The following is an 18354-nucleotide window of genomic DNA, read 5'->3' as shown; positions in this document are numbered from 1 at the left end:
CTGTCAACAAATTCAGTGTTCGACTATCCTGTACAAAGCTGCTCAACATCTGTCTGGAGTCAGTGGGACAGATGGCAGCTACTGGATGGATGAGCTGATAGGGACTAGAAAAAGAGTGCGTCACATTCCCATTTGGGTTCCAGCTCTTCTCTCTGCCCTAATGTAATGAAGTAATGAGACATTTTAGCTGCTTCATACCTGTGGCTGCAACATCCTGTCTCCATCTGTGATCAAAGTAATCTAGGCATCAAAAACCATGTCAAAAGAACCACTGAATGAAAGTCAATGAGCCAGATCATGAATTAGATCAAACTAGATAATAAAGCTAGACTCATCCAGACTTCAAACAGAGCTAAAAGTCCCCTTGTAACTCCTTTTAAGTGCTAAGGTCATTATCAGTTCTCTATGACAGATCACAGATAATGCCATTGATTTCAGTGGATGCAACCACAAGTTTAAAGCAGGAGAGGTTGTATGATATTAGACTTTGATTCCTAGAAATAGTCTCTGTGCCAGAGCATGATTTGCACATATCACCTTGATAATTTTCTTCTTCAGCGTGCCACAGGAGCTCATCCTGTGCCATCTCTCACCCAGGACTTGTCAAGCATTTAAATGTCACAACCTCTTTTTGTCAATATTGCTATGCTCTGCTTTACGTTGGTCAAACAGAGGAAGAGAGATGTTCGGTGTGTTACCATACCCACGGAGTGGGAAAGCACCCCTTTGCAATTCAGAACAGCACTTAGCACTATGCCAAGGTTTACTGCTGACCTGAATCACACCAAAGAAAGCGAACAGAATAAATGAGGACAGGAGAAAAGGGATTTGCACTCAAAACGCACATCACGTTTTAGGTGCAGCTTCCCCTTTAGTGGTAGCAGGTAAAGACAGGAGAGAGCCATGTGCCCTCCCATTCTCAGGTCTGTTATTTGGAGTTGCCATATCAGACTTGGGGACCAGCCCGAGCTCTGGTTCCCACCTTCTCTTCCTGCAGCAACTGGTTTTAAGCTCAGACTGAGTGTGTTGTCATGTGAGTTCAGAAGATACGTTGACCGTATTTGCCAGTCCCAGAATTTGTATCATACAGTTGTTTGTCAAAGCCCCACCTATCCCGTGCAGCACTTCCTTTCTGATAATTGCTGCTGAGATATAGAGCTAAATAATGGAAAGGGAAGAAAACACTAAATCTCACCATTATCTTCAGGGTAGCCTGTTAAAACATGAACCCTCTGATATTTTCCTCCATGCTCCTTCCCTGAGATATGCCTCTGAGCATCCCTGGAATTTCCTTGCACTTGGAACACTGCCCTGAACTGTTGTGGGAACATGGTGAAGTTGGGAAGGTGTCATTTGGCATTGAAAGCTTCTCAGTTTTGTCAGGAATTAATGGAAACACAGAGTGGTGAGCTGCAAAAAGGAAAAGCAATGAAGATTTTTTGAAGTCTAGCTGAGTTTATCTGTTCATTGTAATGGTGAAGAGACTATAACTATAATAACCTGAGACTTTACGTCCCCCCTGCAAAGCCTACCCAGGGCACGCTCACATCTATCCAAGAGGAGAGGCGGTCTCAGGGCAGGGGCTAGTTCCTGTAGTGATGGCATCAATGGCAAAAAGCCATTTTGGACCCGGTTTCAAATCTCAGGTGAATGGCAGTGGCCTCCACCACAGCCCTGGGCTCACTTCAGTCACGAGTGCAAACACCACCATAAATGCCAGGCTTGCTCTTGTCTGTGCTACCAGAAACCGCAGGCACAGCACCGCTGTAGCATGAAGGGCAATACGAGTAACCTGCTGGGGCCACAGCTTCTACCTCAGGCACACACTGCTTAATCTCTGAGCCGGGTACCCTTTACATCTTGAGAGCTATAGTATTAAAGTTACTACAGTCTCCAGCACCTTCATTTCACAACTGTTTCCCAGCTCTCAGTATAAGCTGTCAGTCACTGGGGGCAATCCTGCAGTCACAGCCAAAGGATGCACTAAGCCCATCCACCTTGCTGTGATCCAGCAGAAGACAACCAGCTCTCTTCCAGAGGACACACACTCACCACGGTCATCATTTTATGCAGTCCTGGCTCCCAGACTGCACAGTTTGGGCACTGCCTGTCACCCAGCCTCAAGCCACCTGAAATCTTGGGAGTACAGGAGCTTGGAGTCTGCACCTGATGGTACAGGTTGTCCCTATGGCTTCCCTCCCATTATTCTCATGTCTGTCACTAGCACCTATCGAAATGGTGCTTTGCTCAGACACCCTGAGCTCTACACAAACTCCCACAGCCCTTTGTGCCGGCCATGGTGCTTTCAAGGTATCACTGCTCTTAGTCCACAGCTCTTGCAGGTGCCTATGAGATCCAAAGAGAAAAAAAACCACCCTGGAAACAAGCCAAGAGATCATCAGGGAGATGGGAAGGGGATGAGAATCAAAATGTCAGCGTAGGCAACAAGTGTTCTGAAAGAGGAGCAAGGCAGCAAGTGTCTTATTCCCCTACTGGCACTTGAAAAAAAGGAGCTAGCCAAGAAAGCTCTCACAGACTCTTACCTTTGCGTTAAACAGAGGATATTATTAATCCGAAACAAACCCCTAGGAACTAAAGTCACAAGCAAGTTTTGCCACAGCTTGATTTCCACCTTGGTCTCTCCTGTTCACCAGGGAAGGGGGCTCATCGCGCGCACTGTGAAGTCAGCAGAGACATCTAGCGGCAAAATCAACATTAAAATACGCTGGGGAATACACCGGAGTGCTTTGCTTCATCTTTCAGACAGCTCGATTATCACCTGCTTTCTACTACGCGTAACGAGGCTGTATTTTTAACTGTTCTGTTGAAAAACACTGGAACGATGCTTTCCTAAATCCCCCAAACCCCAGCTTTATGGAGATAAAACACCTCTAGAACTACTGTGCTTCCTGCCTGTCCTCAGCCCCCCAGGACACTGTTCACCCCAACTCTCTCTTGCTTTTTGAGGAGTTGGAGGTATCAGTATTGTGTCTGGTTCTGGTTATGTTTTTTGGTCATGTGTGAAGGTTTCTGTATGCCATTGCTGCTGGGCTGATTGATGTGATCCTGTTACACAGCTCAGAACAATTTTTTTTCCATCTGCTCTTTGCAAATATGTTTTGTGTTAAGAGCTTTTCAAATTTTGGCTTTGATGGCACTGACTTTTGTTTAAAGACTCGCATTACCTGTTATGTTGAACATCTCTGTGCAGCTGTTCCATTTAGTCCAAATCTGTTCCTCACTGGACACAAACCACTATTCAGATTTGGCAGCTCTTTAAAAAAAACCCAACCGCTAAGAATATAACAAAGCAATGGCAAAATTCAATTTCTTAGTGGAGTAGGTAATTCTGCCAATTTACCTGCAGTGAAACTCTGGCTTATTCTCATTAAAGCCTGTAGTCCTTACTCTGCATTTATTCTACAGTCACAGATAATGGATTAAATATAATGCTGCAAATGAAAGATGTGAACACTGAACTGACAGTATAGGTAGAAAATTTTACTTTTATAATGATTTTTCAGGGTTCACATACATCTCACAAGAGACATTTGGCCAACCATGGGAGATCATTGCTGCGACAAGACTACAGTTGCTCATGCAAGAGATGACTGTGGCCCAGATTTTAATTGGTATTTTAGCAATGTTCAGTGCTGCAGTGCCCAAAGGACTTAGAGGAAGACTGGAGTGAGGATGTGAGCGCAAACAATCAAGGGCTTAAGTGAGCAACGTAACAGCCCGCTTAGCAAAATCTCTGTTCATCACCTGGGCTGTGCTACCCAGCTATGCGTGCGGTCCTACCCTTGACCCACTTGCAGCATTAAAAATTTTAACTTACTGAGAGCCAGCAAGCTGCAGGCACTTCCATGAGTGAATCAGTTTGGAAAGCCAAATTTAGGCACTGAAGTCCATTAGGCATTGCAAGGTGAAACATTGAAACACCTCATCACCCAGTGGCTGGGCCACAGAGACAGTCAGGGATCTCCAGAGCAGTTGGGATCAGATACTTGATGGGATTCCATACCAGCTGCGAAACATTAAAAGGTTTAGAGGATTTCAGTGGAAAAAAGAAGGCAATAAGGGCTAGTTTTTGAGTTACCTTTTCAACTTTGGTAGTGTTTTTTTGGTAGTGGGGTTTTTTGGTTAGAGATTTTTATGGGGTTTTTGTAGCCATGTTTTTTTGGCAGTGATTCCTGACACTTTTTAAGTTGCAAGGAAAAGCACCACTTTTACCAGTAGTGTTGGCATCAAATCCATTAAGCAAACGATGAAAACTGGTTTTAAATTGTTTGCAACCTTTCAGCTGTGCTCATAGGTGCTCCATTGAATACTTTGGTCCCCTCACTGTCATTCCCCCTTTTTGTCATTCTCTTTTTGACTTGTCACATCCAGTAGAGAAAACCTCCTCCACCTCCAAGCACAAATGAAGAGGAGGAGACACAAAAAAAGTCTGCCAAGTACTGGCTGTGCCAGCAAAAGAGGATCACCTCTCAGAAGGACATGGGGTTATCAACCAAATTAAACCTGGGGAGGATGTTCACTTCTGGAAGGGGCTGTCTCCTCTCCTGACCTCCCGTGCCACACAGACTGCAAGGTCCCTGCACACAGAGTAGCGAACAGCACCCACTCTCCTGCAGTCTGCACGCTTGCCCCCATGAGGCAGGGCTGTTGCTGGAGGGAGCTACAGCCCTGCTGTCTCCACCAATACATCTGCACCCATATCTGGAGCATCATCTTACAGAAAAATATGTAATTTAACTCTGAAGCCTTCATGGGATGAAAAATACATCCTGTCTTCTAGTAACCTGCTCTAGTGCTAATCACTCACCCTGTTGAAAACAATCTTACTCCATCCTGAACACCGCTGCCTTCCCCATCAAGTCCCTGTCTCCAAGCCTGCTAACTCTACCAGTCCTTCTCTGTAGGCAGGCAGCAACCCAAGAACAAAAGGACAACCAGTGTCTCTGCAGTTCAGAGCCACGTTAATATTAGTGGCTCCATCTGTTCTAGTAAATAAGATATTTCAGGCCCTGGTTAGTTCCAGTACCTTTCAAACAACAGATCAGCTGTATAAGAGTAAAAACACTATCCAGAGCTGTAATCAGTAATATTAAGCTTAAGGGAGGCTATAAATACCTATGGCTTAGTGTGTGGCTGAACCTCAAGCTACTAGGGAGAAGGAAGGGGCCAGGAGAAAGCTTTTGCTTCAGGCATCTCACCTTCTAATACATCCTAAAGAGATTTTTGCAGTTTTCCCTGTGTTGCTGGGTCTGGCCAGTGTCTGCAGCAAGACACTGAGCTGCAGTTTTAGAGAGAATGGCAATTTCGGCGATGCTGCAAACCAAAGACATCCATTATTTCCCAAAAGAAAAAAAAAAAACCAAAAACCAAACAATGGAGGAGTTGTCCAGTGTTTCTTCTCTTTTGGGAATGGGGAAGATATAAATTAAGTAACTACTTAGCTTGCAGAACTGGGACGATCTCTTTTTCTCTGTACTATTGCTGTAATGTAGGAACCAGTGAATATGGCTCTTGTCACTTGATACTTCATTTCAGTGCAAGTCTGAAGAATTCATACGCACAACAGACTGAGCTCTAAATACTTCCTCAGGAGAGACTTGGCTGCTGTTCCCAGAAACCTCTTCCTTCTCTTCTCTCATCATTACTGGACTTGCTTTCGCAGTGTCAACCCACAAGGTGGAGGGAAATGCTTGGCCAGAGAGTGGAAGACTCATAGGTTTTACAAGGCTCCTTGGCATCGATTCCAGCTCCCAAATTATTGCTTTTCACTGTTTAAATAATACAAGAACTCAGTCCAAAAAGGCAGCTTATCTGCATGGGAGAATCAAGACAATCTCTGAACCTGCAAAATCAGGCCACTTGTCTAAATATTTAGATATGAGCACCAAGGCATACAATCACTTACTGAAAAGGTAAGCAATAATTTTATTTTTATTTCTAACCCAGAAAACCTAATTATTACAATCTCTCAGCTCCTTTGATGGTTTCTTAGTGCCACCATTTCTCAGAATAGCTGAAATACTCAGAAATCTGAAATTACATGAAAGAAGACATTTTAATGGCATCTGATTTCAAAGGCACCGGCCATGAACATACTGCTAGAAAGCCTTTTGGGCAGGGGCTGCAAATCAACCAGCTTAAACCTAAGGCATCTATAATCACCAGTCTCGTTAGAAAATTTGGAAGGATTTGCCGTTGACAGATGCTCTCCTTCCTGGTTTGCCTTGCACATCCCTACTGCTCCTGACCACATTTAGATTAACGCAAAGAAGGTGAATATATTTAAATGCAGGTGGCTCTCTGTGGTAGGCAGATGACTCCGTAGGGCCATGCCGAGGACTGCCAAGCAGCAATTTAGTGTTGTCTCTGTTTGCACAGAAGGACCGCAGTGACTTGGAAAGCATAGAAGAAGGAAATGTTTTCTCCATGACATACTATGGGCTGCCTATAATCAGCATCCTTCCTCGGCAGCTGGGCTTGATGAATGTTGCCAGCAGCTTGGGAATCCTTTTGGGTTCCCAGTGTCAAGAAGGAATCTGAAGCAATCAGGCAGGGACAAACACACCTACGCCCAAACCGCCCTGGTCACGCTAGAGCGAGTCCTGGTGTGATTGGGCTGGGAGACTGAATCCTTCAGAATAAACTCAATTTGAGCTGCTTATGGGGAATCATCAAGTTTATTAATCTAGTCCTCAGTAAGTTATCCAATCCTATTATATGGATCACATTTAAAAACTAGAAGAATCCCAATGTGCCTGGCTTTTCAATAGCAAAAATTAAACTAATTACCGTATTTGTCTGCTAGAATGTACTAAGTTGCCAGGCGGAAATGGTGTTAACAGTTCCGCATGCTCTTACACATGCTATTCTTTGACATGGTATTTTTAGCCCAGTTTCTGAAAGAAAGAATTTTTAAAACCCTGCGAATGTGCTGGGGTACTTGTGTGATCTTATCGCGCCTTCCACTAGTACCTTTGAACCAACTGGCCAATTTCATACAACTATGGGGAAGGAAGACAGGTCCTGCAGAACTACGAGAGACAGTGATCCGTCAGCTCCCCCTCACTACAAAACACTGCTGGATGTGGGCTCACCTTTTATCAGACGTCAGAGAATCCACACAGGTGAGCTCCCCTGGGAAACACAAATCAAGATGAAATGAAGCTTCTTTGGCTCTGCTAATCCCAAAGTAACTTCAAATCTTCTCTTCAAAAGGGCAAGGTGATGCCATGCCCTGTACTTGTATTTCTCTGACAGACAAAAAAAAGGTCACATCACACATTTCCTCAGCAATCCTTCCCATAATATATTTTTTTAATAATCTCTGCTCCATCAGTGTGTTTCCAGGTTGACATTTCCACTGTGTTGGGACATTTGGAACAAATTTACCTTTCAGTATGACCGCATTCAGGCAACATAAAGTGGTAGCTTAGAGGTGCTTCAGGACACACAAGACCCTTTCCAGTACTCCCATCATTTACAAACACCCACATAAGGGGGGATCTGAGCCATCCTTTTGAATCAAAGCTTTAAAGCCGTTTGTTTTGGCCTCCTTTAGAGCTGCAGGCCAAGTGAACTACAGCCATTTGTTCTGAAATCATAAATCTCACAAACTATAAAGTGGTTTCCTAATCCTTTTATTTTACAGGGCACACATTTTCTCAGTGAGCCGTGCCCCTTCTTAGCTGTGATTTAGAGAAATCCGCAGGATGAAACCATTCCAGACTTCAGAGCTGGATTTATCCAGCTGTTGTATTTTCCTTATTTTCTGGGCTGTCTGCTTCCACAAATGAGGTGCTCCAACCTGTCACAACCACCCTGTAAGAAGGAAAACAAAAGGATCAGCAGCAGCAGCACAATAAAGCTGAACCTGGAGCCAAATAAAAACTGTTCTGGATATTCAATTCACTAATCTTTCTAATTAAAAAAAAAAAAACGAAACCAAAAACCAGACAAGACTGAGACATGAAGGGGTTGTGGCGGTGGCGGGTGGCGAAGGGAGACACGCTTGAGCAAACAGATTTTGAGGTCTGCAAGGACATCCTTCCACTGGGCAGGATCAAAGTAACACTGCTGGAGTGCATTAGGGAAAAAGTCACACATGAATTGGGATCCTGGCGGTCTAGGAGGCAAAAAAAAAACAGGGGAGGGGCTTTGCTGAAGCTCCCTGTGACCATTCCTACTGCAACAAAATCCTGCACTTTAAATACCTCACTGCTGTTGAGACCACAACAGGCAAAAAAACTAGTAGGGATATCACAAACCACATACGACATCCACTCTTTTGGTCCTTCCCGGCCCTCCTGCTGTGTGCATCCTCTCCTACATCTGCAGCACAGCACTGGGTCTGCTCTCCCACGCTGAGATGGTGGAGGCAGGTGATGGCATCCTGCCTGGCTGAGGGAAACCACCTCCAGAAGACACCTCCTTCAGCAGCAGCTTAGCAGCAGTCACTCATGCTTTGCACAGGCCTGAACGTGCTGGTCTCTGCCATATCCATCACATGATGTCATACATTCATGAGGTGGCTGAGTATGCATCTGAAGACAGGGGTTTCACTCATTTTCGAGACCTGGAGGACCTCCTCCTAGGTGTCCCTGTCAAGAGTCAAAGAGGATGGGAGATGTCTCCACAGCAGCGCAAGGGAGCTAGTACCCTCTCAGTGAACCCCTCCTTCAACAGCGCCATGCACAGGTGGAGGACGTGGGAGCAGATGTGTAGATCACTGCCCATCTCTGCTTGCACAGGGAGAGGGAGCCAAGCTCTGAGTTACCAGCAGGTCTCTAGGGAACAGCCAGGGTCATGTCAATAGTCCCCATCTCCATTCCCATTCCCTACCCCGATCCAGTGGAATGACAGAGTGACACTTTGCAAAGTACAAAGAGAATCACCAGTAATTTTCCATCTGTAATGGGATATGGGCACAGTTTATTCCTAAAAGTAAAAGCAAATAAATGCAAGAAAAATCTAGAGCTGTCAAACAGCACTGCTCTCTCGGCCCTCCAAGTACCACACTTGTGCAGTGCCTGGCAAGCTTCAGAGGTTGCTGCAAAATAGGTGTCCTTTTCAAACACCTGTAGGAACAGCTGTTCTTGAGTGTTAAAATGTCCTTCATTACGCAGTGAGGGTTTCATTTTAATAACTCTCTGCATTGCAACGTGAGTTTGCATGGTCCGGAACAGTTAGCCAGATGCTTGAGCTGAATCGTGTATTCAGAAGTAACAACAAAATAACAACACACAATGAACACACGAGCAGCATCTTTTACGTATTAGACACAAGTACAGTGAAGTGCTGAGAGCACAGAAAAAGCCACAATTTCCCACTTAGTTCTGCTGAGCTGATACTGAATCATAAATGTGGAATAACTTTCCAGAACAACTTTTCAAGATTTAACTGCAGCATCTGGAAAGTCTGTTCTGAAACACACTACACACCGATCTCAAGAACTCCAGGAAATTTGCACATACACAATCATTTTGCATTTAGCTTGGATCTCACCTGTATAGAAACTGAAGTTTATCTGCCTACTTCACATTCCTAGTGAGAAACTGTTATTGCCATATATTTTTCCTAGTATACAGTTTTGCTTCTTGTTCCCCCTTTTTTTTTTTTTTTTTTATTACAGGAAGGAAATAGAAGAACGTCAGGTCTAAGGTGCCTGCTCTGTAATACAACACACATTTTTATTCCGCACGGAAAAGGAATGCCAAGTTGTTCAAATATCAAAACAGTTCTTCCCCTCACCCTGCTGCCGTAACACCTGTAACTTATCTATAAAAGTAAGCAAAAACCCCAACCCTAGACAAAAGATTTGCTCACTGCTCAGCTGTGCACTCACTCTAATTAAATGAGCTATCTAATAAATTGAAAAGCAAAACAAAAAGAAGATTTAATTTGTCTTTATCTGTTATGCAAATTAGTTGGATTGGGGTGGTACTGACATTTGATTTTATATAGTATTCATCCAGGTTTTTCAACTGAAACTTTCTGTAAACAGAAAATGATCTGTGAACTGCTCTGTTTTCCTGCATGGCTCATTCAGAATGAATGAAACTGGTTTTAAGATGAAATATTTTATTTTGATGATATCTAACCATACAAGTTTGTCTTAATTTGTCTTCAATTTAATCACGAGAAGATTAAAAATTTATAAAATTTTGCTTTACACCAGATTATGGCTGCTTCTGTAAAAGATACCTTCCTTTTTTTACTATTCAGGATTATTGTTGAATCAAAAATACCAATTATTTTATAGCATTGTTCCCAAATTCTTTCCTAGCCCAGGAGAAGCAGTTACTCTGTAAAGGCTATAATATATTGAAATATCCCTAATTAAAAAAAAATAATAATCCCAAAACTGCATACTCCTAACTCTTTATGCCTTTAGCACATTGAAACATCTACTGTGCAGCAGCTCTGGGACAAGCAAGGAATGCAAGACACATTTTTATCTGACCTAGCACAACTCCTACATGTAATAAGATATTACCAAGTTGTCTGTAAACGAAAACCCTAGTGGATCTCTGCTCGGCTCAGGGAAAGTATCACAGTACTTCAGGAAATACTGATTTGCTGGAAATGAAGAAATTAATGTATTAATTTTTTTGTAATTAGATAAACATGGGAGGTAGGTTTCTGAGTTAGCTGCGGATAGTTAATATTTTGAATGGATGTTTCCCACCCACGCTCCTTCCCTATACTCACACTCCTGTCTCCAACCTGTTCCCACCTTCTTTTCTGCAGAAATATTCAGTTTCAGGGTGCAAGTACCGGCGTGAAGAGGAACCTGTGAAGCAGAACCATTCATAAACTGCTGGCACCGCAAGAGGGGACAGCGCTGTTATGGGAGAAGAAGCTTGAATAACCAAAACCACATGGAATGAGTTTCTAAGATTCTTCCTCTGCTGGTGATCCTTCCTTGTCCACTGCTGACAAAGCATGAACCCAAACAGAATCTTAAGTTAGGAGAGGCTGTCTTAGCTTTTATGAAGGCCATGGATTGTATGTTCATTTATCACAAAGTAACTCACCCCTGCTACCTCTTCTCTTTAAGCATTGTTGGTCGTCTTTCTGCTGTCTCTCATCATGCCGTATCTGTAAGTTTCCTGGGCTAGTAAGACATTGTTTTATAGCACTAGGCAGGGCTTTGACAGACCTTGATGTCATGTTCTGATTCACTGCAAATTTTTCATGTGACCAGATAGAAGCTATAATCACTTCAGATATCTGATAACTGGGCCTCAGATCCCAGAGACTTTACGAAAATAAATCAATCAATGACATAGACAATATTCCATTAATGGGGGTCGTATGAACATCCACATTTATATCTACATGGTCTCTTGCATACAAAAGTGAGTCCTCCTGTGTCCCAAGCCAACCAGGAATCCTGGAGCCATCTCCCCACCTGCAGGAGGCTGGGTGGCTCAAATCCTCATAGCTAGAACATCTCCCACTAAGCACGCTCAGCAGCTGACTGCCAGGGTGACCATCACATCTCATAACATTCTTGATCAGTGAGAAAACAGAGGAAACACTGCAACTTTTTATTTTTAAATACTGTAGTATTTAAACAACAGGCAATGACTGTACCAACTGCTCAAGCCAAGAATAAGTAGCTGTTCTGAGTGGATCCTGACTGTAGCGGCTGCTGCAGTCAATGGGTAAATCACCCCTTGGGGGTTATGCCATTTAGGATCGTACATTACCGATTAATACACAACACTGTAGTAAGGGCTGTTTCCTGCACTCACCCCTGAGGGAACTCTTAGGGGACACTCCAGTGTCAAGCCTAGAAAGTTCTTCCATCAGTTTGAGCTATTTTAAGGTCACCTTTTCCCTGAAGACTGTAAGAGTAGTTCCCTTGGCTGGGCTCCCTGCACAGCCAAGGTTACAGAAGGAAAACACAAATCTTACTTAATATTTGAAGAATGCTGGTATTTGAAGAAAAGTGAAGAGAAACTGTCTGCTTTTCTACAGTTGTGTTCCATGAAGGCAACGTTTTAAGATGGAGGGAGAAACAGGAGGCTAGGTGAGAAAATGGATGGGTTGGTTTGTTTAAACCTAACCTGATACCTCTTGGTCATTATGAGAATACAAACCAGTCTCCTAAAGATCAGAAGCAACGACTAACATGTGAACTGGGATTGAGAAGAGAATGCAGCTTTGTAGACAAAAAAAACCCCAGAGGACTGTTGGCCTGAAACTGGAAGGGGAAAGTAAATGGAGTAAAGTAGAAAAATATATAGCATATATAATATTTAATAGCAGAAATAGAATACACTAAGATTCATCTATTCTCCGAACCACAATTAAAATGAGGGAATGTATCAAACAAGGCAAATTTTAACACTGTTTAGGAAGATTTCATTGTCACAGTATCTACTGAAAGTCACCTGGGGAATGTAATACCAAGGCAGTTAAACTCAGTGCTCTACTCAAATGCTGAATTTTGTTCCTAAATGAAGAGTTTCAAAACCTGTGCTTCTTCCTGCCTTTAACTGTGCATACCCAACCCGATACTGCTTTAAAGCTCCTTTCCACGGAGCGGGATAAGGCTAAACATTTTCTAAAACCCACAGCCTTTCAATGCATTTCCAGTTGAGAAATATAAAATACAGGCATCCAAAACCACTGACCTTTGTAAAGTATGAGTTCAGAGGACAGCAAGTTAGGCATAAAATTATAGGCCATACGGGGGCAGAAAAATAGCAGCCAGGCCTGGAAAGAGACCTGTCCTCCTTGCAGCTCTTTGCATGTCAGTGCTGGGAGAACAGTGGTGAGACCTGAAGGACTATGTAGCAGCAAGGTGTGCAGTAGCTCATGCATACCTTGGAGAAGCAAATAGAGCAGAAAACTGTTGCATCAGCATTTTCAGCATTTTTTTTCCCTTGAAGAGTTTCCCAAGAGCAATGGTGCCCTCTCAGATGGGAAATTACATCAGGCTCTAGCTGGATTGTCCTGCCTGAAAAGGTGCAAAGAATCAGGATTAGAGCTGCAAATCTGTTCCATTATCCTCATTGTTAGAATAAGAATGTGAAATAGTCTGGAAAATACAGGAATACCTGATGTTAAACTGTACACGTTACAAGTACTTTCCAAATCCAGCTTATACAGTAACACAGAAGGGTGCCTTTACATATGCCAGAACCCACACCAAAACCGCAGGTTTCCCAATAAACACATCTTCTGCGACGACGATACACTTACAGGATTAAAGTTTATAAGAACAACTAAACGAAGAGAGGTCTGCTCACCTGCCAAGCAGTAATTCCTTCAGGCTTTCTGCTGTTTCTGCAGACACTGAACAGGGTACCCTGTTTTACGCACAACATTGACTTGCAAGATGCAGTTTTGTACGGTGAACTTGAAGTCTTAACGTCAGTGCTCAGTTGCATACTTCCACTTAAATCTTTTCAGAGCGGAGTGGAAACTATCTAAAAATTAGCATGCATTTATGCTCATGTCTTTTTCCTAATTTAACAGTTGTGTGCTTGGATCTTAGGGTACAGGGTTCAGGAGGAGCTGGGTATGGCATGAACAAAGTCTCTCAGCAATAAGCTGTGTTCTTTCCCTCTGGGCGTGATTCTTCTTAACCAAAGCATTGCTCAGCAATGTTGACATCTGCAAGACAAAGAAGAACTTCATCTGGCTTTGCGTATTTTATCTACATATATATATATATACACACACAAAAAATGAACCAAAAAGTGACTAAGAAGTGTTAATTCGTTAGGTGAAGAAAAGTTCTCCAGGGTGCAAAGCCTCTTTTCTCAGTGAGGTTCCTGGCACTCATATTTTTCTGTTACTTTTTTATTATTAAAAAAAGGACTTTGAACCTGTATTTTTTTCATCTTAGTATGTACCTTTGTGGTATCCAAAGAACTCCAATAGTGATATTATCTGTCTCTTTCCTCCAGGGAGGAATTCATGCCAGACCATGATATTCCTGCTTATTCCTGGAGCACAGAGCCTCACACCAAGGTTAAGATAGCAAGCCTCCTTGGGGGCGCGGGGAGGGGAATGCAGGGGGAATGCATATCACAGCACCATCCACTGTATAACCGTACCTCCTGCAGATCCCTCCCCTCTTCTTGAGAGCTGTTCAGCACTATAAATTAAGAGTTCAGGTCTGTATCCTACTAAGGCTGATCTCTGCATGCAGATACCCAAGGCTGTTCTTCAGCAGGATATGCTCACCAGCAAGGCTTTGCCCATACGGATATATTCCTCCATGAATATTCTTCTCAGGATATGTACACGTGGCATAACTGGGCTGCAGCCCTTGAAGTAGTCTCTGATTTTTTAAAACAGATGATCCACCTTCAGCTTGTTGAGTCCCCCAGCTTAAAAAGGAGGTCAAGTGTGCCTTTAGCTGGCTGCCTGCATGCTGGTGGACCTGCAGGAACAGATGCAGATCCAACCTTCCCAGCGCTGTCAGCCTCCCTGCAGCCACCTCCCCTCCATGCCGTGTGAGGCACCCCCTCGGTCAGCAGCACAAAGCTCTCCAGCCCGCACCGGCTCAGCCTGACACCACTGCAGGAGAAGACCAGGACCCCACCTGGGCTTAAGTCTGGGCTTACATAGTACATAGGCTTAGAGCATCACACAACCAACGGACTGGTGCCCTTGACCACCATCTCATGTATCACCCCACCCCTCTCCTGCTTCCGTCACAACCCAAACCCACAACCACTCCTTCCCAATAGCTCATAAATGCCTTTCCTCCCCCAAGTTAGCAAGTGCTAACTGTATGGAAGTGCCCTGCTGCTTCGTTAGGAAAAAGCTGTGAACTTCAAGTTCTTCTGCTCTGGGAGTAACAGAGGACCAAAAAGTAAGGTGCTGGTGCTAAGCTTTTGCCCTCAACCACCATGTCCTGAAGGCAGTAGATACTGAAGTCTCCTTGTTGCTAGATTCTACCTGCTAGAAAAATCCCACTGAGGCTTCTGTGCCATGCCAGAGGTGTTGTCTTGCTGAGTCTACCTTCTAGAGGTTCTTCCAGAAGTAAGGAAAGACAGTCCTTTCCCCAGATCCTCAGACATCTGCTAGCTGAAGAGGCAACAGAATCTGAATTTTCAGACTCCAGCAGCCACGTATGTAGTCCCAGCTCTGACTGTAGACTGTCACAGATGGTCAGACTTAGTAGTCACCTCTCAGTGAAAGATGTCATGAGACACTATTGGCATATTTGCTGAACTGCCTCCAGCCCTGCCTTTCACAGGGATCTCAATTTTTAGGTGTAAATCAGTGCTGTTTAGTATCTCTCAGCAAAGGTAAAGCTGTAACAGGTCCCTCTCCTCCAGGTGCTGCAAGGGAAGCCTGTACTCTAGTCTGGACTCCATATGGTATGCTCGCAGGCTCACAGCGTGGCTTCTCAGCAGGAAGGATCCTAGGTTGCCCCCACAAATGTTTTATAGTGTTGCTGCTGGTGGAGCATGTGGTCACGAATGCACAAGGGTTTGTTGGAGGTCTGTAGATAGCACAGGTGGCCTTGGGGGATGATAAAGGCCATCATTTAGTCTGTAGCCCAAGTTCTACAGCTAGGAAACTAATATATTCCTGAAGAGCAGTGATGTCAGTTAATATGCACAGGGGGTTGTTGGGGAGTCTTATGCAAAACACTTACAAAATAGAAGAATGGGACTGCACGGGCATCTGCTCTGTCACTGTTGCACTACTGCTTCTCAGTCTCACTGAACAAACTTTACTAGCACCTGCCTTGCCTTCAAGGACGCTTCCAGGGATAACTGTTGCCAGCTAAAACAGAAGACACACAGGCATGGTTTTAAGAAAAAAGCAAGCTTGCTACATTGAAATAAATAGAAACATCGGACAACTATAGCAATAATAAAATGAACAATTATTGCATTATGGAACATGCACATTGAATTTGATTTGATTAACAGTGTTACTCTGTAAAGCAAACTTATGATGAACATGCATCTATTTTGAAACCGCTGAAGATGTGTCTAAAACTTCCAACTCAATTTTTTTGCCAACACCTCATTACTTATGATCTAGGGTTTTCTAGATCAATCAAGATCTAAAAACCCAGATTTGTAAGTACTGTTTTCCTTAGGGAAAGCAGGCAGCATTAGGGGTCTGGAAATTACTGAATGTTAAGCCTACTTTGGGATAACACCTATTGTTATTCTAGGTTAGCAACTGCTGCCTGAAACAGATCCAGGAAAGAGATTTATTTTCATCTCCTTGGAGTAACTAGGATGTTTCTGGCAACTCGAGATTTGCAGTGTTGCACAGAAACAGCACGTGGGGGGAACAGGATAGCTGCACCCGGAATCATTAAGCGGCTCTGGTCCTCTGCTTCTTTACAGCAAAACCCTCATGGCCAAACAAGCAGGACTTCTGCAGACAGTGACAGAAATAACACTACAGGAGACAGAATGCTACATGCTAATTTTTCAAAGAAGCAATTTCTGAATTTTCTAACAGCATTTCCTGTTTTCAAACAGGAATTCTGCACATGGGAAAAGAAAATAGATTTTGTATATAGAAACAAGCATTGCTTTCAAAGCACAATCAGCTGAGCAGCTAAGGAAAACCCACTTTCACTGAAATTGTATCTCAGCAGTGATACTTAAAATAATTTGAACAGACCTGTCACTTCATTACACAGAATGTGCTAAAAGCCAGGTCAAAGCAAGGTAAATACCTCAGATATACCTTGGAAATACATCCTGCCAATTCAGGGCAGTATGTTTAAGATGATAATTCCCTCTGTCTCAAGAATCTGTAAAAAAAAAAATGGAAGCAAAGTTTACCTTCAGTGATTATTTGTCCCATTTTCAGACACTTCTCTGTCAGTCTCTGACCTGCTCTAGCAATAGCATTCTCTTTACAATTATGTTACCAGATTCTACTTCAGTCACACCCTTTTGCTGCACCTGCAGAAATAAGAAGGGAGCCACTACAGCTGCAGTAAATGGTTTTCCTCTGCACAACTCTCTTCAGTTAAAGGGGTAACTACCACTGCAATCTGTGATTCTTGTGGTTCTCCGCATCCTGCCAAACCATCGCTATTCAGACTACCTGCTACAGCTTCCTAAGCGATGCACTGATGCATCTAAAAAATGAGGCATTCCTTACCAACAGGACAATTCAAATAGGCTAAATAAGCAGCTTCTGATTGATTACAATCTAAGCATCTCTGTGAAGGGCAAAGCAACGACTGAACACAACAAGCAATCAAGGCTCTTGGAGCCAGCTAATTAGCAACGCTAGTCACAACGATATGTCTCAGCTGAGCTCCGGAAGACACTTCAGTAGCTAAAGGAGTGTTTTACTGCATTTCCCTTCTTCAATTTGCCTCAGTACATTGGTCAAAAAGATCTCATTTACACAGTCAGAAAGTAGTCTTCAGCTCTGCTGGCCAATTACACAGCACTGGGTATCAATTTTCCTTCTCTGATTATCCCTATAAGCCTGGGCTCATCCAACCTGACTTTACTGGTGTGGGGCTTACCAGCTCAGAGGTCACGACCACCTCGCTTTGTTGCATTTAGCAAGGGAACTCACAGATGTTCCCAGGATAGGAAAGATTTATTTATTTTATTAAAATTGCAATTGAGATCTTTAAAAAGAGGACAATTTTCTATATAACTTCTAATTACAAAATGCCTTTAATAGCATTAACATAGATTTGGGCTATTTTCATCTATTAAGAAGAACAGAGCAAGCTATTAGCTAAAACACTTTTTACTGATCGAGACAACAATTGCATTAACATGAAACCATGCCAGAAAGCATATAACTAATAGCAGTGGAAAGAAAAGATAAAACTTTTTAAGAGTAATTTTTACTACTCCAATGTAAATAAATGCTGCTGAAAGCATTTCTTAATATGTACATAGCCACTTTAATATCCAAGGCTACTCAGTGAAGTGTTGGGTTGTTGGGTTGTTTTTTTCCAAATTTATTCTTACTGTTTGACCATGTTAAATATTAAGAACTGTATTTGTCATAGTCCCTATAATCATGCAACTCTCTGTTGCTGGGGGCTTTTCCAACTGGGAAGTATATAAAAGACAACTATAAATGTTATAAAATTGACATGCATCAGATAGCTGCAAAACTTAACTTTTCAACCATTTCAAATTTAATCAGTTTCCACCTGTTTCAGTTAGACAGAACTTCCACAATTAAAAACACACTGTATTTCATGCCATCTCAAAATATGTTTCCTGTGTCTTAATACAATGCCACTCACTAGAATTGCAAGAACAATGGAGAAAAAATTGCCAAAACTTAAAGGTACCTTACAAAAGAACACACATTCTCAGGCACAGCTTTACTAAGAAATTCAATACTATG

At 43.0% G+C, this 18354-nt stretch overlaps 1 long non-coding RNA gene across 1 annotated transcript; it reads right to left on the bottom strand.

Moving 5' to 3' along the window:
• Positions 1-7642: 7642 nt before the first annotated feature.
• Positions 7643-14216, bottom strand: LOC114010429 (uncharacterized). Its single transcript, XR_008746854.1, has 3 exons — positions 14094-14216; positions 13281-13647; positions 7643-12988 (listed from the first exon to the last, which is right to left on the bottom strand). It is a non-coding gene; the product is annotated as an uncharacterized LOC114010429 (long non-coding RNA).
• Positions 14217-18354: the final 4138 nt, after the last annotated feature.

This window comes from Falco peregrinus, chromosome 4, assembly GCF_023634155.1.
Source record: "Falco peregrinus isolate bFalPer1 chromosome 4, bFalPer1.pri, whole genome shotgun sequence".
Lineage (NCBI taxonomy): Eukaryota > Metazoa > Chordata > Aves > Falconiformes > Falconidae > Falco > Falco peregrinus.
This window is presented reverse-complemented; position numbering and strand designations above follow the sequence as displayed.